The sequence below is a fragment of the Chelonia mydas genome, chromosome 3 (assembly GCF_015237465.2).
Source record: "Chelonia mydas isolate rCheMyd1 chromosome 3, rCheMyd1.pri.v2, whole genome shotgun sequence".
Taxonomy (NCBI): Eukaryota; Metazoa; Chordata; order Testudines; family Cheloniidae; genus Chelonia; species Chelonia mydas.
Genome location: NC_057851.1, coordinates 199,718,202 through 199,745,472, shown reverse-complemented (window position 1 = coordinate 199,745,472; position 27,271 = coordinate 199,718,202).

Here is a 27,271-nt window from a genome sequence, read left to right as displayed (position 1 = left end):
AATACAAGGGCTAATTACTAACAATATGAGAAGCCACCTAAATCCTGTTCACTGGCTGACAGAAGGCTAAATCCATGAGAAGCTCCACACGTTGAAGGCCATGTCAACGCTCGTGGGCGTACAGCGGCATAGCGTGGCCGCTGTATGCTGATGGGCGAGAGCTCCCCTGTCAGGATAATAAAACCACCCCAACGAGCGGCGGTAGCTCTGTCGGCAGGAGAAGTTCTCCCGCCAGCGTAGCACTGTGCACACGAGAGCTTATGCTGGGGAAACTTGTGTCGCTCGGGGGCATGTTTTTTCACACCCCTGAGCAACGTAAGTTTTTCTTACATAAGTGGTAGGGTAGACATGGCCTTAACTACAGGCGTTTCAGCGGACTTCTTCGTTCGGGGAGGGGCTGAGCGAAGGGCGTGGCCTCCAAATGCACAAAACATAGGAGAGTCTGCTTTGGCTCCTCCTCCTGCCTGTGCACCGTTCCCAGGGGGCTGCGTGGCATGGAAGTTAATGCTGCATTAATCCCAGTGACTGCTTTGGCTTGTAAAGACTCAGAAAAACTGAGCAAGGACTTTAGGATTGGCCCATAGTGATCAATGCTCCCTTGTGCAACCAGAGATCATGCTGGTTAAACCTCCCTGTGAAGTGAAACTGGCTCCCTAAATGAGATCAGCCATGTCCTCTGCCCAGTCTGTCGCAAGAGAACCAACAATCTGTCCAGCAACTACCACCGGCGAATGTGGATGGGATATGCGAATGGTGAGCACCCTTGGAGTACTTCAGCAGCTAATCCTGAGCCAGATGGCCTGCATAGACAGACTATTGCAGCCCGGCAGCATGTAGCCCAAAACCTGTCGGGCCACAACTTTGCTCTTCTGGCACCAACCCCACCAACGCGTACATCCCAGCATAGGCAGGCATGACTATTAATGATCATTACTAGTCGTTTATTCATGTACTGCCTCTAAAGCTAGTGCCATCTAGTAGTCTTCTCCTCCAGACTGTCACTAGGACACCAGCTTATGTTCAACATGTTCTCTCAGCGTACATTATATTTCATTTAGGGAAACAGCATTGTGATTAATGACAGATGATTGATGATTACTGCAATAGCACATGGAGGCCTCAGGCAGAACCGCGGTTCCATTCTGCAAGGCACTGAAGAAATGCAAAAGCAAAGAGGCTCTTTCTTCATATAAACATAGATAGAGGAGAGATGTGGGGGATGGCTGGCTGGCTAGGTAGAGGAGAGGTGTGGGGGTGACTAGATAGAAGAGAGATGTGGGGGATGGATGGACGGATAGCTAGATAGTCTTATCATAGTTTCATTAATCACAATTTTTAGTTTTCTGAACCATGATTTCTACTGACAAGCGTAATGCATCTTTAGGGCTGGACCTTCAAGGGCTCAGCACCCACAACTGAGGCTAGATTTCCAGTGGGAGATTTAAGTGGGAGATCTGGGTGCTGAATTTCTTTGAAAATCTGGCCCTAAATATTGCACTGAATAATGAGATCAGCGTTTCTTGATGATGCCAGCAATGAAACAAAAGCACGGTATTTAGAAAACAATGATTTCTGGCATGCTGCATAATTTATAAGAAGGGAACATAATATCTTTGACAGCATTTCTGGTCTAACTGCTGTACTGCAGAGAGAAAATATTTTATCACTATGCTTCAGAGAGGGTGAAACTATTCTACCCGTACCAAATTTTACCCTGAAGATCTTTCAAACTGAAGGGAAAGTCTGCTAATAAAGCACATCCTAATTGTTATTGGCCCTGTGCCTCCTAGCAAGATAGTCAATAGCACAAAAGAGTCAAATCCTGGACTGATGCTGCTCTTCATAGTCTCTGATAATGCAATGCTCTTCCACAGGATCAAGGTATTAAGGTTTAGGTTATTTGTATTGATTTTATGTGCTGCCATGCTGTGTCAGTCATGCTCATATTTGTGGTTCACAAATTCCTCCTTTAAATGTCACAGCCATTTCATCTCCTTTTGCCATCAATACTGCAAACCACTGGGTCTGTTTATTAACCCCAAATGCCTGTATTGTTGTATGAAGCTTTATATAAATGCATTCACAGAACAATCTCTGTACATGCATTTTTTGACCAAATTCTTATTTAAAAAGAAATAATACAAGGACCAAAAACATTGCTTTAAAATGTGTTTTTCTTTCATGGTCACAGAATCATAAATTGTTCCAGACAATTCTTAGGCCCTCTAGTGGCTAATAGGTTGTTTTAAATGTCTGAAATTCACCAGTAAATATTTAAATATGTAAGTGTAACTAAGTTTAATTCCATGTGCAATTATATATATTTATACTAAGAGCTGGACTTTTTGCATGGACATTTTCACTGCTGATCAGACTGCTCTGTCAATTGCAAGGAAAACTAGAGGCAACTTCATCATGAGTATAAAGGATTTTAGCTTTATAAAGGCTCTCTCTTGAAAATCTGAAGTAATTCTTACACAGCTATACAGATAACTAAAGTGAGCTATCAATTTTAGGCAAATATACCCCCCCCTTGCTTTGTTAAATAAATGGCAGAAGCCACAGGGATATCTACAAACATATAAGGATAATGACTGTATTTATTAGTCATTGTCCTATTTCATCTGTGATCCTTTAACAAACACGCAGCAGAAATAAAAATAGCAAACATGTTTTCCCTTATTTCTCCGCAAGCGCTTACTTAAGCTTTTATTATATTTGGCCATGGGACATTCAGTAAACTTACTGATGATATCAGCGAATGATTTTACAAACAGTAAAAGTTACACTATTGACACCTCCAAATTCTGGAGTATTTACATTGTGTTAGGTGCACACTTGCTCAGTAAGATTAACAAACATTACTAGAAAGGCTATGGCCAAATCCACCCTGGTTGTTTATAAAACCTTTACAACTCATCAGCTTCCACTAACATACTGGCACTGTTCAATTACCATCACTTTTAGAGAGCCTTAGCAAAACATCCAGTGCCCATGTAAATAGACAAATCTGAAAACTAGCTGGTCTGTTGGCTTACATACTGTAGGTAATGTTTTCTTTTGCTCAAATTTGTTCTAGAAACTAATCATGCTCTGATAAAGCCATCTGCAAATATGAGAAAGATTGACATCCACATGTCAAAGTTTACACAGCCTGACCAAGTGTACATATAGTACAGATGATGTTAGGGCCCTGCTGTTTGGAGTTTCTTCAGGCCATGTTGGAATGGAACATGCCGTATAACAATGCAGGCTTCTGTGCATCAGCCAAGCCTGCCTGTGGAGTTGTTATTAGAAAATGTCACTTCCATCAACCGTATTTTACACTCAAACTGGGGCACTGGTGGTGCCATGAAAATTCCTCCCAAAACAGGTGGGATATATCATCTGATAAACAGAATTGTTAAAATGTACTTTGAATGCCCAACATTTATTCTCTGCAATTGTTTAATTGCAAACAAAGGCCCCAAAGGCCTAGGTCCGGAAACATGGATTTAAGTTGAATTGCCATTCTGGTAGTAAAGGGTGAAATCCTGGCCCCATTGAAGTCAATGGGAGTTTTGCCATGGATTTCAATGGGACAAGGATTTCACCCAAACTATGCATTCCCCTCTGGAACAGAGTATTTTGGTATCCACACAATGTAAGTTTCCTTTGTGCTCTCTGTCCCACTCATTACATTTTTACTTTGTGTGGATAGATGCAATACTCCACACCCAAGTTATGCAGGAACCTCCCCTATGAAGGCCTAAATTGCCTTGTAGGACCCAACAGGACTGCTCTTCCAGGAGAGCATTGGGAGCTTCTGGTGCTGAGCACTTCTGAAAACGTGGCCACTTCACCTCGGTGCCTAGGTGGGTGCCGAGCATAACTGAAAGCACAAGCACTGGATTTTGTTTTTGCCAGTGGGTGCTCGCTCCTCTCTGCCCCCCTCCCCTACTGTGCGAGCAATGGGTGGGGCCTTCGGGGGGGAAGAGGCCAAGCATGAGCAGGGCCTCAGGGTGGAGCTCAGGCAGGGCTTCGGGGGGCAGGGGTGGGGAAAGAGGCTGAGTGGGGGCAAGGTCTCGGGGCAGAGCACGGGTGGGGCATTGGGGGCGGGGGGGAAGAGGCCAAGTGGGGGGCGGGCGCCATGGTCCTGGCACTGGGGCCCACAAAAGATTAATCCGGCCCTGTGGGTGCTGAGCACCACCTATATTTGGTGGGTGCTTGAGCCCCGGAGCACCCACGAAGTCGGCACCTAGGTCTGAAAGTGTGAACGGTCATCTATCTTTCTGTGCTCAGTCCTATAGTTGTCTGTCTTATCTACTGTAATTGCCTCAGGGCAGGGACTGTCTGATTTGTTTGTACTGCACTTAGCACAGTGGGACTCCCAGCTTGGTTGGTGCCTCTAAATACGACTTTACGTAAATAAGTAATATAAATAAATATAAAACGAATAAATATAATAAAGGAGGAAGAAGTCAGGGTTCTTAAATATTACCGTTTGGGCTGGTTATAAGTTGGTGGCATTAACTCTTTTTGGGTGTTGTTTTTTAAATGCCAGAAGTGAACGCTTGAAAGAGATTCAAGGTGAAGATTAGTGAATTACTTTGACAAGACACATTTTCTCCCATTGAATAATGGCCGGTAGAGTTGGTCCAAAGTGAGAAGGATTTTCGTTTGGCTGTCCTTATATAAACAAGGCTTTTGTTGACTTATAAACAGGGCTTGTGCTTGGGGTTTTGGACTGGATTCCAGTGGTTGGCATCTACACTCTAACAATCCAAATACAGAAAGAGAAAATAAATCACTGACGGTTCACTTGGCCGTATTGAGAAAGAAAGGATTTACACAGAATTTAATGAACTTCCTGTCCTTTTTCAATCAAATAAAATATCATTCTCACCCAGCGCCGGCATTGGATATGTGCCTTGATGGCCTTGCGTAAGGTGCCAACTTGGAAGGGGTGCAAAGTGTGTCACGCTCCGCATCCTGGAAGTAAATGAAATCTTTGAAGCCGGATCCACAGTGAAAGCTCTAAACTTCATAGAAATGCTCCAGAACTGCTCTCAGAGAACTAGTCAAAAAAAAAAAAAATCCCATGCCAGCCTGATAGGTAGAATAATGCTCATTCACAAGATTTACACTAGTCTGAGCTTCACTATCTTCTAATGCGTGCTCCTGGCTAGTCAGTGCATTGCCCTGTTCTGGAACATTCCCAGATCTCTCAAATGCCCATCCTTCTGGTCCCAGAGGTACCTCCATCCTCTACTAAATTGGCGCCTGGTCCTGCTTTTATTGTTGAAAATTATTTACATCAGAAATAAAGAATCCTGAAGCCGACAGTATGTCTACGCTATGGAGACTATACCAGGATAGCTATGTTGGATTAACCCGTAGCGTAGATGCAGCCTACAACAGAAGGGGTTTAGCTGTTGGTGTGGGAACACCACTTCCCTGAATAACGTTAGCTTCCATGCACGTAACTGTGTCTACACTGGGGATTATGTTGGCATAGTTATATCGCTAGGGGTTGTGGTTTTTTCACAACTCTTGATCAACATAGCTATGCTGCTATAACTTTCATGGGTCAGCCAAACCTGAGGTTAGAGAGAGAGAGAGAGAGCAAAGTACACTGAAAGGATGCTGTGGAGACTTGTGTTTTTAGCTCTATAGGTTGCCAATTCAGTCCAGGGTGTATTGGCCAAGATGGCGGCTCTGCCAAGCTTTTTAAATTTCATACATGAATAACTTGTGTTCCTCATTTTGTGTCTTTGTCACATGCTACCCTGTGTCACTGATTTAGGCCCTTGTAGTTTGAGAGTTATGGACACTCCTCTGCCACCCTGCTCTTCTGAAATTGTCTTCTGCCTTTATGATGCCTCCATCCACTTTCCCACACCCAGTCCCTATGGCCAGACAGTGATCCTGGCTCGCCTAGCCTCAGTATGGTCTCTAATGATGTTCCCATGTGAGTAAAGTCTGTAAAGTAAGGAAGCAGGGATTTTGTAACTGGGATCTTTTTTCCTAGGATGATTGTTTTTGGTGTCCAGGCTTCATGGCTTCTTTGCTGCTTTACAATAGCTTAATATTAGCTTTCTTCTGTATTAGTAATAACCTGTTGCTCAAGGGATTAAGGCTCATTCTGTGGTTAAAGTACTGGCCTGATATTCAGGAGATCTGGGTTCAAATCCCAACCCTCCCACATACTCCCTGGGTGACCTTGGGCAAGTCACTTAATCTCTGTGCCTCAGTTCCCCATCTCTAAAATGAGGATACTAGTCCTCTTTTTGTCTGCCTGATCTATTTAAATTGTAAACTCTTTGGAGCAGGAAGTGTCCTTTATTGTGTGCCTAGCACACTGGGACCATGATCCTGGTTCAAGCCCACCAGACGCTTCTATAATATAAATAGTAATAGTGAAGAGAAGTAAAGGAAGAGGCATCAGGTTGAGGACAGAGTGGATTTGAGACCTGGTCCAAGTGCCTGCTTCCTTTTAGGGCACAAAGGATGGAACTTCTGGGCAGAGCAGAAGCACCCGTTCACTTCCCCACCATCCCAGGTGTGTGCTAGATACAGACCCGCAAGTGAGAAGCCTGTGGCCTAGGCAAAGACTGAGGTAAGAGGTTATTTTGACCTAGAACTTTGGGGTATTTTTTTACTCCTATTTTTCCAGAGCTGGGTGGTCTAGTTTAGCTGGAGAACTAAACCAACCAGCATGAGGTCCTGCTGAGATGGCAGTGAGATAAAACCCTGCCACAGCAGGGAATGGATTTTAAAAATTATATTTCTCCAACACTGGAAAATTGATAGGGGAGGATAACACTCGTCTGCTTTTCCCATGCGAATCCCTATCAATTGACACAAGACATGTCACACAAGGTTAATCTCTATGGATTTGGAATCTTGCTCGCTATTTCTTCACCCTGCCAATGCTTCTCAATAAAAGTTAGAGCTGAAGAGTCGTATAATAGTCATCTACTTTACCTCATCTGCACTCTGAAGGAAAATCACATATTTGGGACTGTGTTCAGGATCCGATCCAATGCTCATTGAAGTCTATGAAAAGACTGGCTTCAATGGGCTTTGGAACAAGCCTCAAATGAATGGAAACTGTCCACATGATCTAGGACAGAATTTTCAAATGCGGTCAGTATTGGGCCTAACTCTGCTCCCACTGAGGTCGGTAGCCTTCAATCGGAGGTACGTTAGGACAGGGCTGTACCCTTTTGAAAAATCCTGTGTCTCTCGCATTATGTTTCATATGCGAGTGTGCTTTGGAGGGTTCCACGTGGTATTAGTATTCATTTTTAGAGCTGGTCAGAAGCCGGAATTTCCATTCCATGCAAAATTTAGATTTTTTTTTTTCCATTCCAAATCAGAAAGACAAGGGGAAATTTTGCATTTTCTGATGTGGGCACCAGGCTTCCCGAGAGTAGCCTGAAACCACCTATTAAATTAACTGATCAGATGTCAGCGGTTAATGACTTTCAGCCCTGGACAGACCTTGGCCAAATTCCAACACGTGGTCCAAAGCACTCCCGACTTCAGCCAACCCTGCCCTACATTTTCCGTCCCTACTGGCTTTAGGATGGTACTGGTCTGTTGCAATACTGCTGTATCCTACTGCTTGATTGCATCTAAGTTAGATTGCGTGCAAGAGAGCCAAGACCATTGCCACGCTGAACACACTGAACACAAAGCAATATCACTTACTATTGCATGTCTTATGTCATATACTGCAAAAAAATGGACCGGATTCTCATTTACACTAAGACTCCTCTATGCCACTCTGGTAGAGCGAAGGTGACTTAAAGCAGGTATAAATTACAGAGCGGCATAAAGGGGCATTAGCATAAATGAAAATCAGTCTCCAAAATGATATTTCCTTTTTTATTTTTTTAAACCGAGGCCCCAGTTCAATAGAAACTCAAAGTGCAGATTCACACGTGCTAACGCGAGGTGTTTAAGGATACTTGTTTGAAAGCATATCAGCATCAATCATTGTCCGCTGCTACTTGAAAACCAACACAGATAGACTAGTCGCTAGCAAAGCTTTCTCACTGCCTCGGCAGCATGCTGCAATTCAATTAGTCATGGTCAGAGGGTGGCATTATTATTCATACATTACTGATTGTTCCCAAAGTAAACAACACTAGGATGGGGTCTGTGATCCTCTCTGTGCCTTTAGCCAGGACACAAAAGAAAATACTATGGAGACCCTGGGGGTGGGACATTTTGTCTGAATTCTAATCTTGTTTGCAAGCTTCACAGTCAGATCTTGCTGGTTTTCAAAGTCCTCACAGATGTGTGTCAGTTTATGCATACAAAAAAGCCCAGAAATATTTTACTCCTATCAGTTCCATGATGGACCTTTCAGAAGGGATAACTTTTTTTCCCAAAAACCACATGCTAATATTAGACACACTGAAGCTTAAACTATGCAAATAAAAATCCTGTCACCTTAGAATATAATAATGATTGACAGCTTAGCAATTAGCAGTAAATAGCCATACTAATGCAACACAGAGATATCATTTGCATGCTGCAGAAATGGTAACCAAAACCTGTAATGGACTATGAAGCCAGCTGTTTATCATGGTGCGGAAAGCCAATGTATACACAACATGCGAATCTGATCAAAGTGTTCAAGGCCAACTTCTGTCCTCAGATGTCCCTGTGACTCTGGGGCCAGTGAAATTGACGGGAGCTGTGCAAGGACAAAATCTGGCCATTCATGTGAACTGGCAGCTTTTTGCATCATTAAAACGCCAAGAGGCAAATTTTGCCATAATTTACTCTGTGGATCCAATTCAAAGTCCCCTAAGACCGAAACCAACCAACCAAAGTGCTCTCCCTTTTCACATGGGGAAAATTCTCAGATCAAAACTGAATCTCAGCCTTCACTCTGTATAAATCAACTTGAAACAACCCACATCTGGAGTAAACGTGTTAAAGAAATACCATGACAAGACTGCTAATTGGTTTACACCTTGCTGTCTGGCCTGTCCCCCAGCTCCCCTCCTGCCAGGTTTATCACCTCTGCCAATGGTGCAAATTGCAATCAAAGATGAGAAATTTGTCAGGACATCATGATTTGCACAGCGATTTAATTGGGTTGTCCATGATTTAATAAGCAAATGCAAAAATGTGTTGACTGTTGCATGAAAAATGTGTGGCCATTTCGCAGTCTGCCAGACATAGCCGTAAGAGCTGAAGGCCTAAAGCACCCTGCCCACAATATCATCTCGAGCAGGAGTTACCCAACCGACCAGGGGACTTTCCCTGCTTGGGCAATGCACTGAATCACTTGCAACGCTGCAGCGTGAGGCAGGGCATTCTGTGGGTGGATTCCTGGGCTCCTTGAAGTCAATGGCAAAATTCCTATAGACTTCAGCAGAGCCAGGATTTCACTCAGGATCCGAAACCCGACCAGCAGAGTCTTGCAGAAAGCCTGTGCATGGAGCTTTCCTAAGATCTGTGGAGAAAAAGCTCTGTTTTGGGCAGACTTTCTTCTGTTTCTCCCTGGACGATTTTAATAGCGTCACTATTGCAAATTCACATAGAATAGCTTCAGTATTACAGTTCAATTTGGCCCTCATCACCAGTGTATCTTCCAGTAGTGCATTAAGTAACTTGACTACACATCTGTGCTAGGTGGTTTGTTCTCCCTTACACCGGGGCAGCAGAATGGGGGGAGGAGGGGGCCATGGCCCCATCACTTTTTACCATCCATAAGGGTTAGCAACAGGGGGAGGGCAGAGAGGAGCAAGCGGAGGGCAGGGTCTTGGGGCGGTGGGGTGGGGTGGGGTGGGGGGAAGAGGCGGTGCAAGGGCTCGGGGGAAGGGGCAGCACGGGAGGCAAGGTCACGGTTCGGGCACTGGTGCCCCCCCACTTTTAGGGAGCTTCCACTGCTCCTGCCTCACACGCTCCCCATGGGGAGAATTGTCCGTGCAGTGGAGTATCTGGTTTTCAAAGCAGCGTTTTGTTTGGGTGGCAGAGAGGTGAAATGTTAGAGAATGCAGGTTCAAGGAATGCACCTTGCTCTGAGAGCTGAAAGTGGGGAGGTTTGTGATGGCCCATAGTTCCTGGGGGAGTTTGTTCCACAATCTCAGAGCAGCCTCCAAGAAAGCTTGGTCTCCTGCACAGGTGAACCCCACTGTAGCTGAGCAGTGGCGTTGTCAACCATGAGCTTTAGGCTCTTTTACATATCCTGGACGCAGGCCATTGAGCACCTTGAAGATAAAGACCGAGACCTTCTCAGGTTGGCTTTACTGCAGGAGTCACTGCTACGGAATCAGAGAAGACCGTCCCCAAATAAAACACCACAGTGGACCAGGGAAAAGGAAAAGCTGCTGCTATTTTGGCTACAATGTAATTTTTAACCTCCTGCACAGTATTCTCTGCCTGTGCACTCCCTGGGCCACGTCTGTGTTCGGGGACACCCATACAACTGCATCGAAAGAGACCTCAAACATGCGGTGAAATGCTGCACTCACTGAGGTTACAAGGAACTTTAGCAGTGAAGGTTCTGACTTCCACTCTACTTCCCAAGGCTACTCGTGCTTAAAGCGGAGTACATAGGTTTGTAGTGGTGTCAAGGAGTAAAATTTGGCTCCCAACCTTTGAAGCAGTTATTTTGCATTGGCCCTGTGCTACAGTCCATAAAGATTTTTTAAAAAAAAAAAATGAGCAAAACTTTGCTGCCTGATTTGAGGCTACTGTAGCATTAGAGGGCAAGGGTAGGAATGGGCTCAGTTTTAGGTGCCAGGCTGTATATTTAGGAATTGCCGTACTGGCTATAGTATTGCTCACCCCACACATTAAAAATCATAGAAGTATAGGGCTGGAAGGGACCTTGAGATGCCATCAAGTCCAGCCCCTTGTGTGGTGGCAGGACCTAGTAAACCTAGACCATCCTTGATGGGTGCTTGTCCAACTGGTTTTTAAAAGCTTCCAATGATGGGAGCTCCATGACCTCTTTGGGAAACCTATTCCAGAGCTTAACTACCCTGATAGTTAGAAAGTTTTCCCTAATATCTAACCTATATCTCCCTTGCTGCAGATTAAGTCCATTAGTTCTTGTCCTACCTTCGGGGGAGATGGAGAACAATTGATCATTGTCCTCTTTATAACAGCCCTTAACATCTCTGAAGACTGCTACAGCCCCCTCTACCCCCGTCTTCTTTTCTCAGGACTAAACATGCCCAGTTTTTTTAACCTTTCCTGATATAAAAAGGTTTAGAAAACCTGACCTCATTTTTGTTGCTCTCCTCCGGACTCTCTCCTATTTGTCCACAACCTTCTAGAACTGTGGTTCCAGAAGAGGACACAGTACTCTAGTACTGAGGCCTCACCAGTGCTGAGCAGAACGGGACAATTACCTCCTGTATCTTACATACAGAACTCCTGTTAATACAGGATTGCATTCCTTCCCCCTGGTTGTTAATACAGAATCATATTCGCTTTTTTTGGTAGTTGCAGCACACTGATGACTCAGTCAGTTTGTGGCCTATGATAACCCCCCAGATCCCTTTCAGCTGTACTACCAACTAGCCGGTTACACCCTTTTTGGTAGCTATGCATTTGATTTTTCTTTCCTGACTGAAGTACTTTGCACTTGTCTTTATTGAATTTCATCTTGTTGAATTCAGATCAATTCTCCAATTTGTCATGGTCATTTTGAATTTTAAGCCTGTCTTACAAACTGCTTGCAACCCCTCTCAGCGTGGTGTCATCTGCAGATTTTATAAGCATACTCTCTACTCCATTATCCAAGTCATTAATTAAAGTATTGACTAGTACTAGACCCAGGACTGACCCATACAGGACCCCACTAGATATACCCTCCAGTTTGACAGCTAACCATTGATAACTACTCTTAGACTATGGGTCTTTCAACCAGTTGTGCACCCACCTTATAGTAATTTAGTCTAGACCACATTTGCCTAGTTTACTTATGAGAATGTCACATGGAACTGTGTCAAAAGTCTTACTAAAATCAAGGGGTATATCACATCTACTGCTTCCCCCCATCCACTATGTTAGTAATCCTATCAAAGGACATTAAGTTAGTTTGGCATGATTTGTTCTTGATAATCCATGCTGACTATTCCTTATAACCCTATTATCCTCCAGGTGCTTATAAACTGATTAATAATTTGTTCCATATCTTCCCAGGTATTGAAGTTCGGCTGACTGATCTATCATTCCCCAGTTCCTCCTTTTTTCCCTTTTTAAATATAGGTACTATGTTTACCCTTCTCCAGTTTTCTGGGACCTCTCCCATCCCATAGGAATTCTCAGAGATAATGCTAATGGTTCTGAGATTGCTTCAGCTAATGCCTTAAGTACCTTAGGATGAAGTTCATTAGGCCCTGCTGCCTTGACTACAACAAACTTATCTAAATATTCTTTAACCTGTTCTTTCCCTATTTTGGCTTGCGTTCCTTCCCCCTGGTTGTTAATATTAATTGTGTTGAGTATCTGGTTATCATTAACCTTTTTAGTAAAGACTGAAGTAAAACAGACATTAAACACCTCGCCTTTCTTGATTTCTTCAGTTATTAGCTATCCTTCCCTGCTGAGTAGAAGACATACTCTTTCCTTCATCTTTCTCTTGCTCCTAATGTATTTAAAGAACCTCTTCTTATTGCCTTTTATATCCCTTGCCAGGTGTAACTCATTTTGTGCCTTAGCCTTTCTGATTTTGTTCCTACATACCTGTGCTGTTCTTTTGTTCTCCTTATCAGTTTAATGGTTATTTCTTCTTTTTGTAGGATTCGGTTTTGATTTTTAGGTAATTGAAGAGCTCCTGATGGAGCCATATTGGCCTTTTACTATTCTTCCTATTTTTCCTTTGCATTGGAATACTTTGCAGTTGTGCCTTTAATATTGTCTCCTTGAGGAACTGCCAGTTCTCCTGAACTCCTTTTCCCCTTAGATTTTCTTCCCTTGTGACCTCAGCCACCAGTGCAGAGTTTAACATCTGCTTTTTGTTTCTGAAGTATAATATCTTCATTCTGCTGCTTTCACTCCTTCCTTTCCTTATAATGATGAAATCTATCCTTTCGTGATCACTAGCACCCAAATTATCCTTCACCTTCAGATTTGCTACTAATTCCTCCCTGTTGGTTAGAATCAAGCCTAAAATGACCTCCTGGTTACTTCCTCCACTTTCTGGAACAAAAAGTTATCCCCTAGCCCAGGGTGCTGCTGGAGAAGCTCTTTATCAGCTCCTGCCACTCCAGCTCCAATCCATTCTTCCTGATTGGGGCTGGGTGAACCACTCTGTGTTTGCCTAGTAACAGACCACACCTGCCAGCCCCATTAGCAGGAGCTATAAGGCTGGAAGGAAGGGGAGGGAGCAGAGACTACAAGGGGGTGGTCAGGCTCAGAGGGAATAGAAGCCTCCTAGTCTGTTGCTGGCCAGGCCTGTGGGAGGCCAAGCTGTTGTAAAATTTGTATATAGTTGGAAACTGGTAGTGGGAGACTGATCATGAATAAACACAGGTGTTGCACCAGACTGAAGTATCCCTGGTTCATGAAGAAGAGGGGCCAAATCCAGAGGGGCACGGCGTGTACCCTGTTATATCCCTAATATAAGAACTCATTGCAAATTTTGTGTTTTACTATATTACTTTCTCAGTCATGAGTCACTGTCGTCCCCCCACAAATCACAAGATTGGCTTAAAAATCATTAGGGTGTTTTTTGGTTTTTTTTTTAAACTGTATTTCAGGTTCTTTTCCCTTGCTTTTTGGTTTCTGAGCCTTTAGGTTGAACTGGGGTCACATTTTCCAAGTTTTTCTGTGAAACCACCAGGACTAGCAACCATAGTTGTGGTTTTTTGTTTGTTTGTTTTTTTAAGGAGAGCTCTCAGGAAAGCTGAGATTCTCATGCAGTCACATGATCCCAGCAACTGGGGCTTTAAGAAAAACACCAACTGGCACAAAACTCATGAGACCATTTCAAGAGCTGACAACACTGGTGGACCAGATCAATGGTCCATCTAATCTAGTGTCCTGTCTCTGATAGTAGCCAGCCCAGGTTGCTTTAGAGGAAGATGCAAGAAACCCCATAATAGGCAGATGTGGGATAATCTAGACTCTCCTGCAAAAGGGCTCATCCTAATCCTTAATAGTGTCTTAATAGTGCAGATTATGGCCCTGATTGAGCAAAGTATACAATCATGTACTCAACTTCAAGTACATGAGTAGCCTTAGGAAGTAGAGTGAAAGTAAGGACCTTCACAGTTAAAGTTCCTTGTAACCTCAGTGGATGTAACATTTGACTCATATTTGAGGTCTCTTTCATGTCACACTCTCAGATATTAGAAGGGTTTTAAATTTTCAAATTTCACTTGATTTGGGGCTTCATGATGAACTTGGAACATGTTAAATTTCAATGCACGTTGGCTGAAAACAGATGAGTTTTATATCCCACCAGCCATTGAACAGCCCCAATCTCCTCCTTTCTCTTTAAACTAGAGAAGATTGAAAACAGGATAAACTATGCTGCAAACAATATTAGGAATTTTTTTCTTCCTTTTTGGGGTGTGTCTGTTGAAATTTGGACGAAACATTTTTTGTCAAGATTAAAACCAAAATTCAACCATCCCAATAGATGGTCAAAGGCAGGGTTGGGAGGTATGGTATGGTGGAATTCATTCCAATTACACCCCAAACAATTTCTTGTGCATGGGGCAGTCATTCAAATTTGAAATTTTGACAAAAAAATTTCATAGCATTCTTGAATTGTGACCGTTTTTGATCATCCATACTTTGTACTTCTTGGTAGGGGAGAGCCCCGGTAACCTCCCCTCTCCATCTTCTCACCAGCATCTTCATCTACTGGTACCTTAAGTGACGGGATTATAGTTTTGTTCTGGGTTTGTACAGCATCTAGTACAATGGACTGATCCATGATGGGGTCTCCTAGCTGCTACTGCAATTCTACTAGTAATAATAATAGGAGTACAGCTGGCAGTCTTTGGATGGGGTGGGGAATTGGGAAGGTGAAGGGGGCTGAGCCTGGAATAGTGATGAATATCGCCTGGCTCTTGGGAGAGCTGGGCAAAGGGTCAGACAGTTTTGCCTTAGAGGTGCCAGTGTGTACACATTTATCTTTCACTGAGGAGCACCTCAGTGGGCTCTTTTGAGGCAGGGAGCTGCAGTGAGCAGACACCTGCTCGGTAAGCATTGACCAGCCCCTCTGCTTGCTTGTGTAACCTTTCCTAACAATGAGGTTTCCTAATACCCGGCGCCTTCAAGCAGGGCTGGGGGAGGCTGAATCAGTTTGTGGATCTTGGCAAAGGCTGCACATCTTCTGTAGGCACTCAAAAAGAGACCGGCACCTCTACAGTGGATCAGACACAGGTACACGCTGTGTAGGCGTCATAGACTGTGGCTCTTCCTCCCAGGGACGTTACAAATTCTGCTGGCCATTTGTCATAAATATAAAGGGAAGGCTAACCACCTTTAAATCCCTCCTGGCCAGAGGAAAAACCCTTTCACCTGTAAAGGGTTAAGAAGCTAAGATAACCTTGCTGGCACCTGACCAAAATGACCAATGAGGAGACAAGATACTTTCAAAGCCGCGGGGAGAGAAACAAAGGTTCTCTCTGTCTGTGTGTTGCTTTTGCCGGGACCAGAGCAGGAATGCAGGTCAGAACTCCTGTAAAGAGTTAATAAGCAATCTAGTTAGATATGCGTTAAATTCTGTTTTGTTTAAATGGCTGATAAAATTAATTGTGCTGAATGGAATGTATATTCCTGTTTTTGTGTCTTTTTGTAACTTAAGGTTTTGCCTAGAGGGATTCTCTATGTTTTGAATCTGATTACCCTGTAAGGTATTTACCATCCTGATTTTACAAGAGGTGATTCTTTTATTTTTTCTTCCATTAAAATTCTTCTTTTAAGAACCTGATTGCTTTTTCATTGTTCTTAAGATGCAAGGGTTTGGGTCTGTGTTCACCTATGCAAATTGGTGAGGATTTTTATCAAGCCTTCCCCAGGAAAGGGGGTGTAGGGTTTGGGAGGATTTTGCGGGGAAAGATGTTTCCAAGCAGGCTCTTTCCCTGTTATATATTTGTTAGATGCTTGGTGGTGGCAGCAATAAAGTCCAAGGGAAAAAGGAAAATAGTTTGTACCTTGGGGAAGTTTTAACCTAAGCTCGTAAAAATAAGCTTAGGAGGTTTTCATGCAGGTCCTCACATCTGTACCCCAGAGTTCAGAGTGGGGAAGGAACCTTGACACCATGTCAGAGGAGTCTGAAAGCTTCTCGCCCCCAAATACTCGCCTCAAGGAACCCCCAGGCTGCACCAGATGTGTATGTTTTCTGAGCCCTATGTTGCTACTGGAACTCACAGCCTGAATCAGCTGCAGCACAAGAGCTTAGAATCATAGAATATCAGGGTTGGAAGGGACTTCAGGAGGTCATCTAGTCCAACTCCCTGCTCAAACCAGGACCAATCCCCAATTAAATCATCCCAGCCAGGGCTTTGTCAAGCCTGACCTTAAAAACTTCTAAGGAAGGAGATCCCACCACATCCCTAGGCAACGCATTCCAGTGTTTCACCACCCTCCTAGTGAAAATTTTTTTCCTAATATCCAACCTAAACCTCCCCCACTGCAACTTGAGACCATTACTCCTTGTCCTGTCCTCTTCTACCACTGAGAATAGTCTAGAACCATCCTCTCTGGAACCACCTCTCAGGTAGTTGAAAGCAGCTATCAAATCCCCCCTCATTCTTCTCTTCCGCAGACTAAACAATCCCAGTTCCCTCAGCCTCTCCTCATAAGTCATGTGTTCCAAATCCCTAATCATTTTTGTTGCCCTTCGCTGGACTCTTTCCAATTTATCCACATCCTTCTTGTAGTGTGGGGCCCAAAACTGGACACAGTACTCCAGATGAGGCCTCACCAATGTCGAATAGAGGGGGACGATCACGTCCCTCGATCTGCTCGCTATGCCCCTACTTATACATCCCAAAATGCCATTGGCCTTCTTGGCAACAAGGGCACACTGCTGACTCATATCCAGCTTCTCGTCCACTGTCACCCCTAGGTCCTTTTCTGCAGAACTACTGCCTAGCCATTCGGTCCCTAGTCTGTAGCGGTGCATTGGGTTCTTCCGTCCTAAGTGCAGGACCCTGCACTTATCCTTATTGAACCTCATCAGATTTCTTTTGGCCCAATCCTCCAATTTGTCTAGGTCCCTCTGTATCCTATCCCTGCCCTCCAGCGTATCTACCACTCCTCCTAGTTTAGTATCACCACAAATTTGCTGAGAGTGCAATCCACACCATCCTCCAGATCATTTATGAAGATATTGAACAAAACCGGCCCCAGGACCAACCCCTGGGGCACTCCACTTAACACTGGCTGCCAACTAGACATGGAGCCATTGATCACTACCCATTGAGCCCGACAATCTAGCCAACTTTCTACCCACCTTATAGTGCATTCATCCAGCCCATACTTCTTTAACTTGCTGGCAAGAATACTGTGGGAGACCGTGTCAAAAGCTTTGCTAAAGTCAAGAAACAATACATCCACTGCTTTCCCTTCATCCACAGAACCAGTAATCTCATAGAAGGCGATTAGATTAGTCAGGCATTATCTTCCCTTGGTGAATCCATGCTGACTGTTCCTGATCACTTTCCTCTCATGTAAGTGCTTCAGGATTGATTCCTTGAGGACCTGCTCCATGATTTTTCCGGGGACTGAGGTGAGGCTGACTGGCCTGTAGTTCCCAGGATCCTCCTCCTTCCCTTTTTTAAAGATTGGCACTACATTAGCCTTTTTCCAGTCATCCGTTCCCCCGTTCGCCAGGAGTTTTCAAAGATAATGGCCAATGGCTCTGCAATCACAGCCGCCAATTCCTTTAGCACTCTCAGATGCAACGCGTCCGGCCCCATGGACTTGTGCAAGTCCAGCTTTTCTAAATAGTCCCTAACCACCTCTTTCTCCACAGAAGGCTGGCCATCTACTCCCCATACTGTGATGCCCAGTGCAGTAGTCTGGGAGCTGACCTTGTTCGTGAAGACAGAGGCAAAAAAAGCATTGAGTACATTAGCTTTTTCCACATCCTCTGTCGCTAGGTTGCTCCCTCATTCAGTAAGGGGCCCACACTTTCCTTGGCTTTCTTCTTGTTGCCAACATACCTGAAGAAACCCTTCTCGTTACTCTTGACATCTCTTGCTAGCTGCAGCTCCAGGTGCAATTTGGCCCTCCTGATTTCATTCCTACATGCCCGAGCAATATTTTTATACTCTTCCCTGGTCATATGTCCAACCTTCCACTTCTTGTAAGCTTCTTTTTTATGTTTAAGACCTGCTAGGATTTCACCGTTAAGCCAGGCTGGTCGCCTGCCATATTTACTATTCTTTCGACACATCGGGATGGTTTGTCCCTGTAACCTCAACAGGGATTCCTTGAAATACAGCCAGCTCTCCTGGACTCCTTTCCCCTTCATGTTAGTCCCCCAGGGGATCCTACCCATCCGTTCCCTGAGGGAGTCGAAGTCTGCTTTCCTGAAGTCCAGGGTCCGTATCCTGCTGCTTACCTTTCTTCCCTGTGTCAGGATCCTGAACTCAACCAACTCATGGTCACTGCCTCCCAGATTCCCATCCACTTTTGCTTCCCCCACTAATTCTTCCCGGTTTGTGAGCAGCAGGTCAAGAAAAGCTCCCCCCCTAGTTGGCTTGTAGCTTGTAACGTAGGTGATGGGAACTCCAGCTATTTCTTTCTTGCAGGTGACAAGATCTGTGGATGCACTTGCATTGCTTGGATGGGAAATCATAGGGATTCATTTGGTCCAATACCCACAATATGTGCCATGGAAGATAGAATAGATGTAGAAATATCACCTCTAATAGCTAAAGGCTAGATTTTAACTAGGGCTATTGCCCATTAATTCCCCATGCAAGGCACTAATAGGGAGTAAGAACCCCCTTTATTCTCCTAAACTGGCTACTTGGATTTAAGATTCAGGAGTCATTACTTGCCCACTTCTTCCCGTTCAGGAGCAGGTGGTTGGGGAGGGCTGGGAAAGGAAAAATCTTGGCTTCGTATTCTTTCCTCATTGGCTAATGTAACAAATCCATTAATGCTGGAGGGGTAGAGTAGTTATTTACTGCTAATACAGGCCAGCAGTAAAGTACTCTTCCCCTCAGTAGCAAGGAAAAAGCAGGAAGGGAATTATGACAGATAGGCATGACTCTGAGGGTATGTCTACACTACGAAATTAGGTCGATTTTTATAGAAGTTGATTTTTTGGAACAGATTTTGTACAGTCGATTGCGTGTGTCCCCACTAAGTGCAGTAAGTTGGCAGAGTGCGTCCCCAATACCGTGGCTAGCGTTGACTTTCGGAGTGGTGCACCGTGGGTCGCTATCCCACAGTTCCCACAGTCTCCGCTGCCCACTGGAATTCTGTGTTGAGCTCCCAATGCCTGATGGGGCAAAAACATTGTTGCAGGTGGTTTTGGGTACATGTCATCAGTCGCACCTCCCTCCGTGAAAGCAATGGCAGACAATTGTTTCACGGCTTTTTCCTGGGTTAACCGCTCAGACACTATAGCACTGCAAGCGGGAGCCCGCTCAGCTCACCGTCACCGCTGCTGTGGGCAAGTCTGCTGTGGGCAAGTCTACTGTGTGGGCTGCTGTGATCCAAGTAGCCAATGCAATTATTGACGTTCTGTTATCAAGGGTAGTGACTCTGGGAAATGTGCGGGTTTTAGATTTTAGGTGAATCATATTCCTGTCCTTTGTCACTGGTGAAGAAGTCTTGCAGCCATACATTCCACATGTAACAGCTCCAGGGCTCCTGCTCTTTTGCCTTGGCCACACAGCAGCCACTCCTGGGTGCCTTCGCATCAATGGTGAACGGCTCCACCGCTTCCGCTGTAACTCTGCTATCCTGATTTGCGGCAACTCTGCAGCAGATGGTGCAGTAGGACTGCTAGCCGTCCTCATCAATGGTGTTTTGCTCACTCCACCGCTTCCGCTGCAACTCTGCTCTCCTGCGAGCTGGAGGCTTCTGCCTCCGGCTGCTCTCCCAGCCGGCAGCACCGTGCGGTTGCACCTACCCCAGCCTACCCCTTGCTCCCATGGCTCATGAAGCCTGGACAGTAGTAAGGAGCAGTTCAAGTATAGCCTGAGCAAGTGCAGAATGAGGTAGAATGTGCCTTTGGATGTTTAAAAGCTCGCTGGCGCTGTTGGTCAGACCTCAGCGCAACCAACATTCCCATTGTTATTGCTGCTTGCTGTGTGCTCCATAATATCTCTGAGAGTAAGGGGGAGACATTTATGGCGGGGTGGGAGGTTGAGGCAAATCGTCTGGCGTCCGATTTTGAGCAGCCAGACACCCATTAGAAGAGCACAGCAAGCCGTGCTGCGCATCACAGAGACTTTGAAAACCAGTTTCATGACTGGCCAGGCTATGGTGTGACAATTGTGTGTGTTTCTCCTTGATGCACTGCCCCCCTTTGTTTTTAATTCCCTGTAAGCCAACCGCCCTTCCCCCTTCGAAATAAAGTAACTTTTGTTTTGAAACCATTCATTCTTTCTTTATTAATTAAAAAAAATTGAGATAACGGACAAGGTAGCCGCGGGTGGTTTTGGGTACATGTCATCAGTGACCCCTCTCTCTGTGAAAGCAACGGCAGACAATTTCTCGCCCATTTTCCTGGATTGCCCGTGCATACACCATAGCACTGCAAGCAGGAGCCCGCTCAGACCACTGTTGCAGTTGTGAGCATTGTAAACACCTCGCACTTGCCCTTGGAGATTTTGGCGTATATATTGGCATTACGTCTTTTGGAACGAAGTTCTGATAGCATGGATTCATCTCCCCATACAGCGATCAGATCCAGTTCCTCCCATTCGGTCCATGCTGGAGCTCTCTTGTGATTCTGGGATGGCATGGTCACCTGTGCTGATGAGCTCGCCACACTGGCCAAACAGGAAATGAAATTCAAAAGCTCCTGGGGCTTTTCCTGTGTACCTGGCTAGTGCATCTGAGTTGAAAGCACTGTCCAGAGCGGTCACAATGGAGCACTCTGGGATAGCTCCCGGAGGCCAATACCGTTGAATTGTGTCCACGCTACCCCAAATCCAACCCAGTGATGTTGTTTTTAGCACTAATCCCCTCGTCGGGGAGGAGTACAAAAATCGATTTTAAGAGCCCTTTAAGTCGACCAAAATCGCTTCTTCGTGTGGATGGGTGCAGGGTTAAATCGACCTAACGCTGCTAAATTCGACCTAAACTTGTAGTGTAGACCAGGGCTCAGTCACACGGTGAAATCCTGGCCTGATTGAGGTAAAAGGCAAGGCTCCCATTGATTTCACTGGAGCAAAGATTTCACCTATCATGCCTCGTGGGACTTCTCCTAGCGTGACGCAGTTCATGGAAAACCCCTTGCTATAGGTTGTGCCTAAAGGTACAAGCCAGATCTAAAAAAACAATGAATTTTCCAGAAGTAAAAAAACTTCTTAAGGGTCCATAACTCACAGCTGACTTGTCTGGCTCACTTCAAGCTGGGGAGGTGGGGGAGGGGGACATTGTAGTTCTATTTTGGGTAGATCCCAAAAATTGAGCGGGCGGAGGGTGGGGGCATGGCTGAAATTCTGGGAGCATGGGATTCGTCTAAATGAGGCTGATCATGGTAAATACCTTACAATTGTAGCTACAGAGTTATTACCATGGCTCCACAATGTCTGAAAGGGCATTTTATGTGTCACCTAATCCACAGTCCTTTCTGCCTTGCCCAACAAATCACACTGAAATAAAAGTAATGACATGATAACAGTAACAACGTCCATTTTTCTAAAAGGGAATCTTTATCGGTTCATTTGTATTCTGCTCCTGCCTCTGACTCTTCCAAAGGACCAGCCCAAAGGCAGCAAAGAAGCAATAGCCAAGGAGCAGCCAAAAAAGTCATGAAATGATCTATGTAATGTTTCATGTCAGTAACTGGAATTATTTTGCATAGTGCTACTGTTCTGGCCCATTGACAGCATGATTTAATGTTGCAGTTGCTTGGTGTTGACATGACAACTGTAGAATATGTCGTAAATATCCTAGTAGTGGACATGAATGGTATGTTTACATTGTGTGTGTTGTATTGCATGACATGTGGCCACACTATTAGCCTTTCCAGTTGGCAAGGCCCGGGGGCTGGGAGTTTTTAAAACTTACTTATTTTTGTTTTGGTTTATAAGCATTTTTATGGCACTTATCACTGTAGTATCCGAGCATCTCACACAGGTTAATGAATGAATTGGCTGAAATGACTTTCAACCAGTTTTCAGAAGAGTTTAGTCCAATATGCGGTTGAATTGCTGGAGAAATGAAGCCAAATATTTCCTTAAGGGGAAAAAAATCTTCAGTGGAAAACAGGCATTTAAATGTGGACAGTTATTTATTAAATTAAGGGCCTAATCCAAAACCGATTGAAGTCAATGGGAGTTTTTCCATTGACTTCAGTGGGTTTTGAATCAGGTTTTTAGTGGAAACAGTGAGGCAAACACTGCTCTCTGATAATGCTCCTGGAAATCCAGTTGAGGTCACTAGGCCAGATGATATTCTCAGTAACACTGGTGCAAGCCTAAAGTAATTGCATGGCCACCAATGAACTTCAGGGATGTAAGTCTGGAGTTAAGTGAGGTGATCTTAGTTTTCCAATCAGTATGTGCAGGTCAGTTGGATTAGATGTATTTTCCAAGGCTACTGGTAAAAAGGAGGCATTTACGCAATAAAAGAAAAGGAAAAAAAGGTACTGTATTTGCACACTTTGAGATTGGATCGTCTCCCACTGTTACAGATGTAGCTAACCCGTAGAACGACTCTGGGGACTGTCCTAGGTCTCCTGTATCAGACAGACCTTCCTCAGATCCCAGAGTAATAGGTTTACCTGGCCTTTGCATCAGTATAACATTGGGGCAGGTTTTGACACAAAATGCATTCCTGAAGGGTAAGCTTCAACTCTGTACAGAAAACAAGTGCCAGGTCGCGGCACCACTTAAGTGCTCCCCCACCTCACGCACACACTTTTGAGGGTTTCAATGGGACTTAAGTGGGTACTGGCCTCCTGCTAGCCTCTGAAGTTCACCCACACTAAATAATGAACTTGAGCAACACCCAAAATGGATGCATCACGGTCTGTTTTCCCATTTGACCTTCACTTCTGCTTTCTTTGGACCACACTGTAACTACTGTCTGTGTACCAAAGACCAAATTCTACCCCGCTAAAAACAATCTCCTATTTCAAAATTATATCCCTAAAAGCTCTTGCACCAGCTGGGAATTGCCAGAGGACAGCAATACTCTGATCATATTCCTTTCTCTGGGGACCCATACCCCTTCTCTGGGCACACAGCTGGGCTTTCCTCTATGCAGGGGCATTGTCAACTGGGCACTTACGTCAATTTTACGGCCCAGAGCACAACAAAGGGGCCATAATTTGGTTCAGGATCAGGCCCATTATGCTCTTCCTGGCCTGTAACTCTTCACATACTGTCTCTGTCCTAGAACGACTTATGGATTGGGAAAACAGGTTATAGTAATTTAGATACAATATCTTAAGTAGGCAATGGATCAAGCCCTTTGGAGGTACTTAGGTCTTGTACTGGATTGCTGCAGAGAGGTGGGTAAAAACTGGACCTGATCCAAAGACTATTGAAGTTAATGGCCCAAGGAAGTCAGTGAAAACATTCCCCACTGATGTTGTTGGGTTTGGATCTGGCCCATGATACCCAAAGGAATTACATTTTTTAATCTATCTATTCACACATTCCACCCCCCCCCCCCCATCATGTTCTATTCTGAACAATTCTTAAGCATTTAAAAAATGAATCAACAACAATTTCTCTTTTACTTCCTTCCCAGGCTGCAGAAGAAATATCTTGGTTAGTTTATTGAGCTTCGGTTTGCTTGTTTAGGGTATGTGCATGTAGGCTTCATTGACGGAAGCCTAAACTGAAGAAGAATGGGTCTGTATAAATTAACAGGGCAGAGGAAAGACCTAGCTGAATTGATAGAGCTGGCATTTCAATTCTCGGTTCAATCTACAGTAGTGGAGAGGGATAGTGGGTTACCAGTTTGGACTGAGGTGGACATTAGATAACCCCCAAGGAAATTGTGCCCTTGCTTGCCAGAGGCAGCAGGGTCTAGTGGATTTGGCACTGGATTAGTGGTCAGGAGCCCTACGTTCATTCCCGCTTCAGCCATTGAATGTCTGCATAACACCGGGCAAATCTCTTCACCTCTCTGTTCACCCTCTCATTTTTTGTCTGCCTTGCCTGGGTTAAACAAGGAGGGTGTCTTACTATGTGCATCTGTAGCATCTAGAACAATGGGGCCCCGATCTGAGCTGGGGTCTTTAGATCTTCCTATTGTGCATATCAATAGAATAAACTTGCTGATCAGGCTGAAGTTGTTACACAGAACAGAGCTGAGTGACGGAGGGTTATGCCAGAATTAAAGGAGGTCCTATTTTATGGACGGAGTGTTGAACTGGTGGAAATGTCTTTTAATAGGAGCAACTGACTGTCCTCAGGGGGTCGGGGGGGAGTCAGAGGTATTTTTTTCACAATCATCCTTTTCTTCCTAAACACGTCTAAATGTTTTATATCTTGTTAGTGTTAAAGACCCCTTGTGCTACCGTAGATACGTACACAGTATGTATCTACAGTCACAAAATCAGTTACTATTGCTCTAAATTTTCTGAATAGAGGGGATTTGCTACACTTTAAACGTAGAGTACCTCCAGTACGGCCAGCGGGACTGACTCTGTTCCCAGGACTGGAGTAACCCCCATTGGTTTCAGTGGGAGTTACTCCCTCCTGCAGCAGGGGAATCAGCCTGAGTGGAGTGATGCCAGCGTAAGGGAGGGGAGAATCTGTACCTTGGACAGTGGCTCTTGCAGGGCGACATGCTGGCGTCTACAGTGTATAATCCCACAAACGTGTAATAAAACTGGTCCAGTGACATGGGGTCCTAGATCCTTTTTTAAGGGGTAAAATACAGATCTCCATGAGAAACCGCATCAGCTCTGAACGAGCAGTTAGAATCAAATGAGTGAAACGGGGTAAGATTTTCACCTCACTGCTGGCCCTTTTACACAGGATAGAAGGGCCAGAATGGTGTAAAGGGGCCCCACAGGCCCTGGATCTGACCACAGAAATGCACGGTGCAGGAACTCAGGCAGACGGCCACAGACTAATCTTCGAGGGCCTCCCTGCCCCATGTATAAGTCTGGGGGACAGGACGGGTGGGGCATAGCTGCAGCACACAGCGCCACATTGATTCTGGGCAGTGCTGCTGGCCACAGGAAGCTGGGAACAGGCTGCTGTAATTTAGAGAGGCCCCCAGGGCTGTCTAAAAGGTAGGCCGGGGGCACCTCCTCCAGCCCCCTGGAGCAGCCTAGGATTGGGAGGGCACAAAGGTGACTCAAAGCCCTCCTAACCTCCTTTCACCTGGGCTACCTGTTCTGGAGTGCACCTCTAGGAGGCCCAGCATAGAACTTCACCCAGAGTTTGCTACGGCCTGAAGGCTTTGGATCTGGGCTGGGAAGGTGCAGGAAGGGGAAGAATTGCTGACTGTGCATTGAACCCGTCACCCCAGGCATGCCCTGTTGGCTCTGAAAAGCCTATGGGAGGACTATGGGAGGACTAATGCCTATGGGAGGACTAATGTGATTTTTGAAACTCTCCACCCCCTACACTCGCCCTGCCTGCCCTCTGAGTGGGGTAGAGGAAGCAAAGGGGAAGTTAATGCTGCCGGCTGAAACATTTCCTGCTGCAAATCTGGGCACACAGCTGAGTTTGCTGTGTGGAGTGGCTGCTGCCTGGCTCTGCCCTGTTCCCAATCTGTGGATCCCAGCTGCATGGATGGTCTGGGTGGAGTTGAGAATTCAATGGAGGTTGCTTTCCCACACTCCCTCTCCTCCCCCCATCACGCTGCACTCCTTAGATGTGATTCTCCACTGTGCAGTCGCCTACATCTGGGCCAAGCAGGTGTAAAAGGCCACCGCGCTCAGCTGGCCGTCTTTCACGCTCACTTTGCATCGAGGGATGTCGCTGTCGCCAGCTCTCGCAATGCGGTCGCGAGTTGGGGGATATGCGGCTTGTGAGAATCTCAGCTTTCATTTAAAAAAGAGAGAGTGGAAGACGAGCCCTCGGGGCTGCATGGGAAAGCTTGAAAAAGTGACCCGTGCACAAGCCAAAAACTTCAGAAAGCAGAAGGCAAATTAAAAAAAAAAAAAAAAAAATAGCACCCACATTTTAAAAAAAAAATAAATCTCATGATTGGTTTAAAAATCTCAGGAGTTTTTTTGGCAACTAATTTATTTAAAACTCCTGGGGCTGGCAAGAGTGAGATGCCCATGACTACCCAATGGGCAATGCTGTGGAAAGACAGGCCCCTGGTCTTGTTTTTACCTGCATTTGCTCCCCACTGACATAGTAGAGGAGAATGAATGTGCCTGATATGATCCGAGAAGACAAGGGATTTCCGAGTTAGAGCTGAAAAGGGGGCTCAAAAATACATAGAAGCGGAATGGACGCAATTCTCTGCTGCTGGAAATTGGTGCCGCTCCAGTGACACCAAAGCAGGCATGCCAGTTTTTGGCCCTATATCTGTTACTGAAACCCTCATTTCAAGTTCCTCTTGTGCCTCTAGATTTGCTGAGATTTGTGCCCATATATGCTGCAACCCCATATCACAAGTATCGGGTGGCGGGGGCACGCTGTGTGATTTCATACTGTGTAGCGAGGGAGACAGACATTTAGACCTCAATTATCCCTTACGGAATCCTGCATAGTCAATTCCACCCGTGCAAAGTGAGCGCAAAACAGCACTGGCAGTCTTTTACACCTCATCGGCATTAATGTAAATGACTGCAGAGTGCAAAGCAGTGGATAATCAGGGCCCTAGACACTGTTTTTCATGTTTCTTTTCAAGTATATAGTCTGAGAACTCTTTCCTGACCACATCATTCTTCTATTGATAAAACTTAAAAACAAGATTTGCAAAACCAATTAGTGATTTTGCCTGCCTCCGTTTTTGCATGTCCAATTGGAGATGCTTAACAAGGGGTCCGCTTTTCATAAAGCGCTGCTGAGCAGACATTCTCTGAAAATCAAGGCCCTTGAAGGCGTCTCAAGCTATGCATCCAGTTACTAGTCACTGTTTTAAAATTTAAGCCTAGAACAGTTAATAAGCCCACAAAAATATCATGGGCTAGCTCCTCTGCTGGTATAAACCAGTGTCACTCAATGGAGTTCTGCTG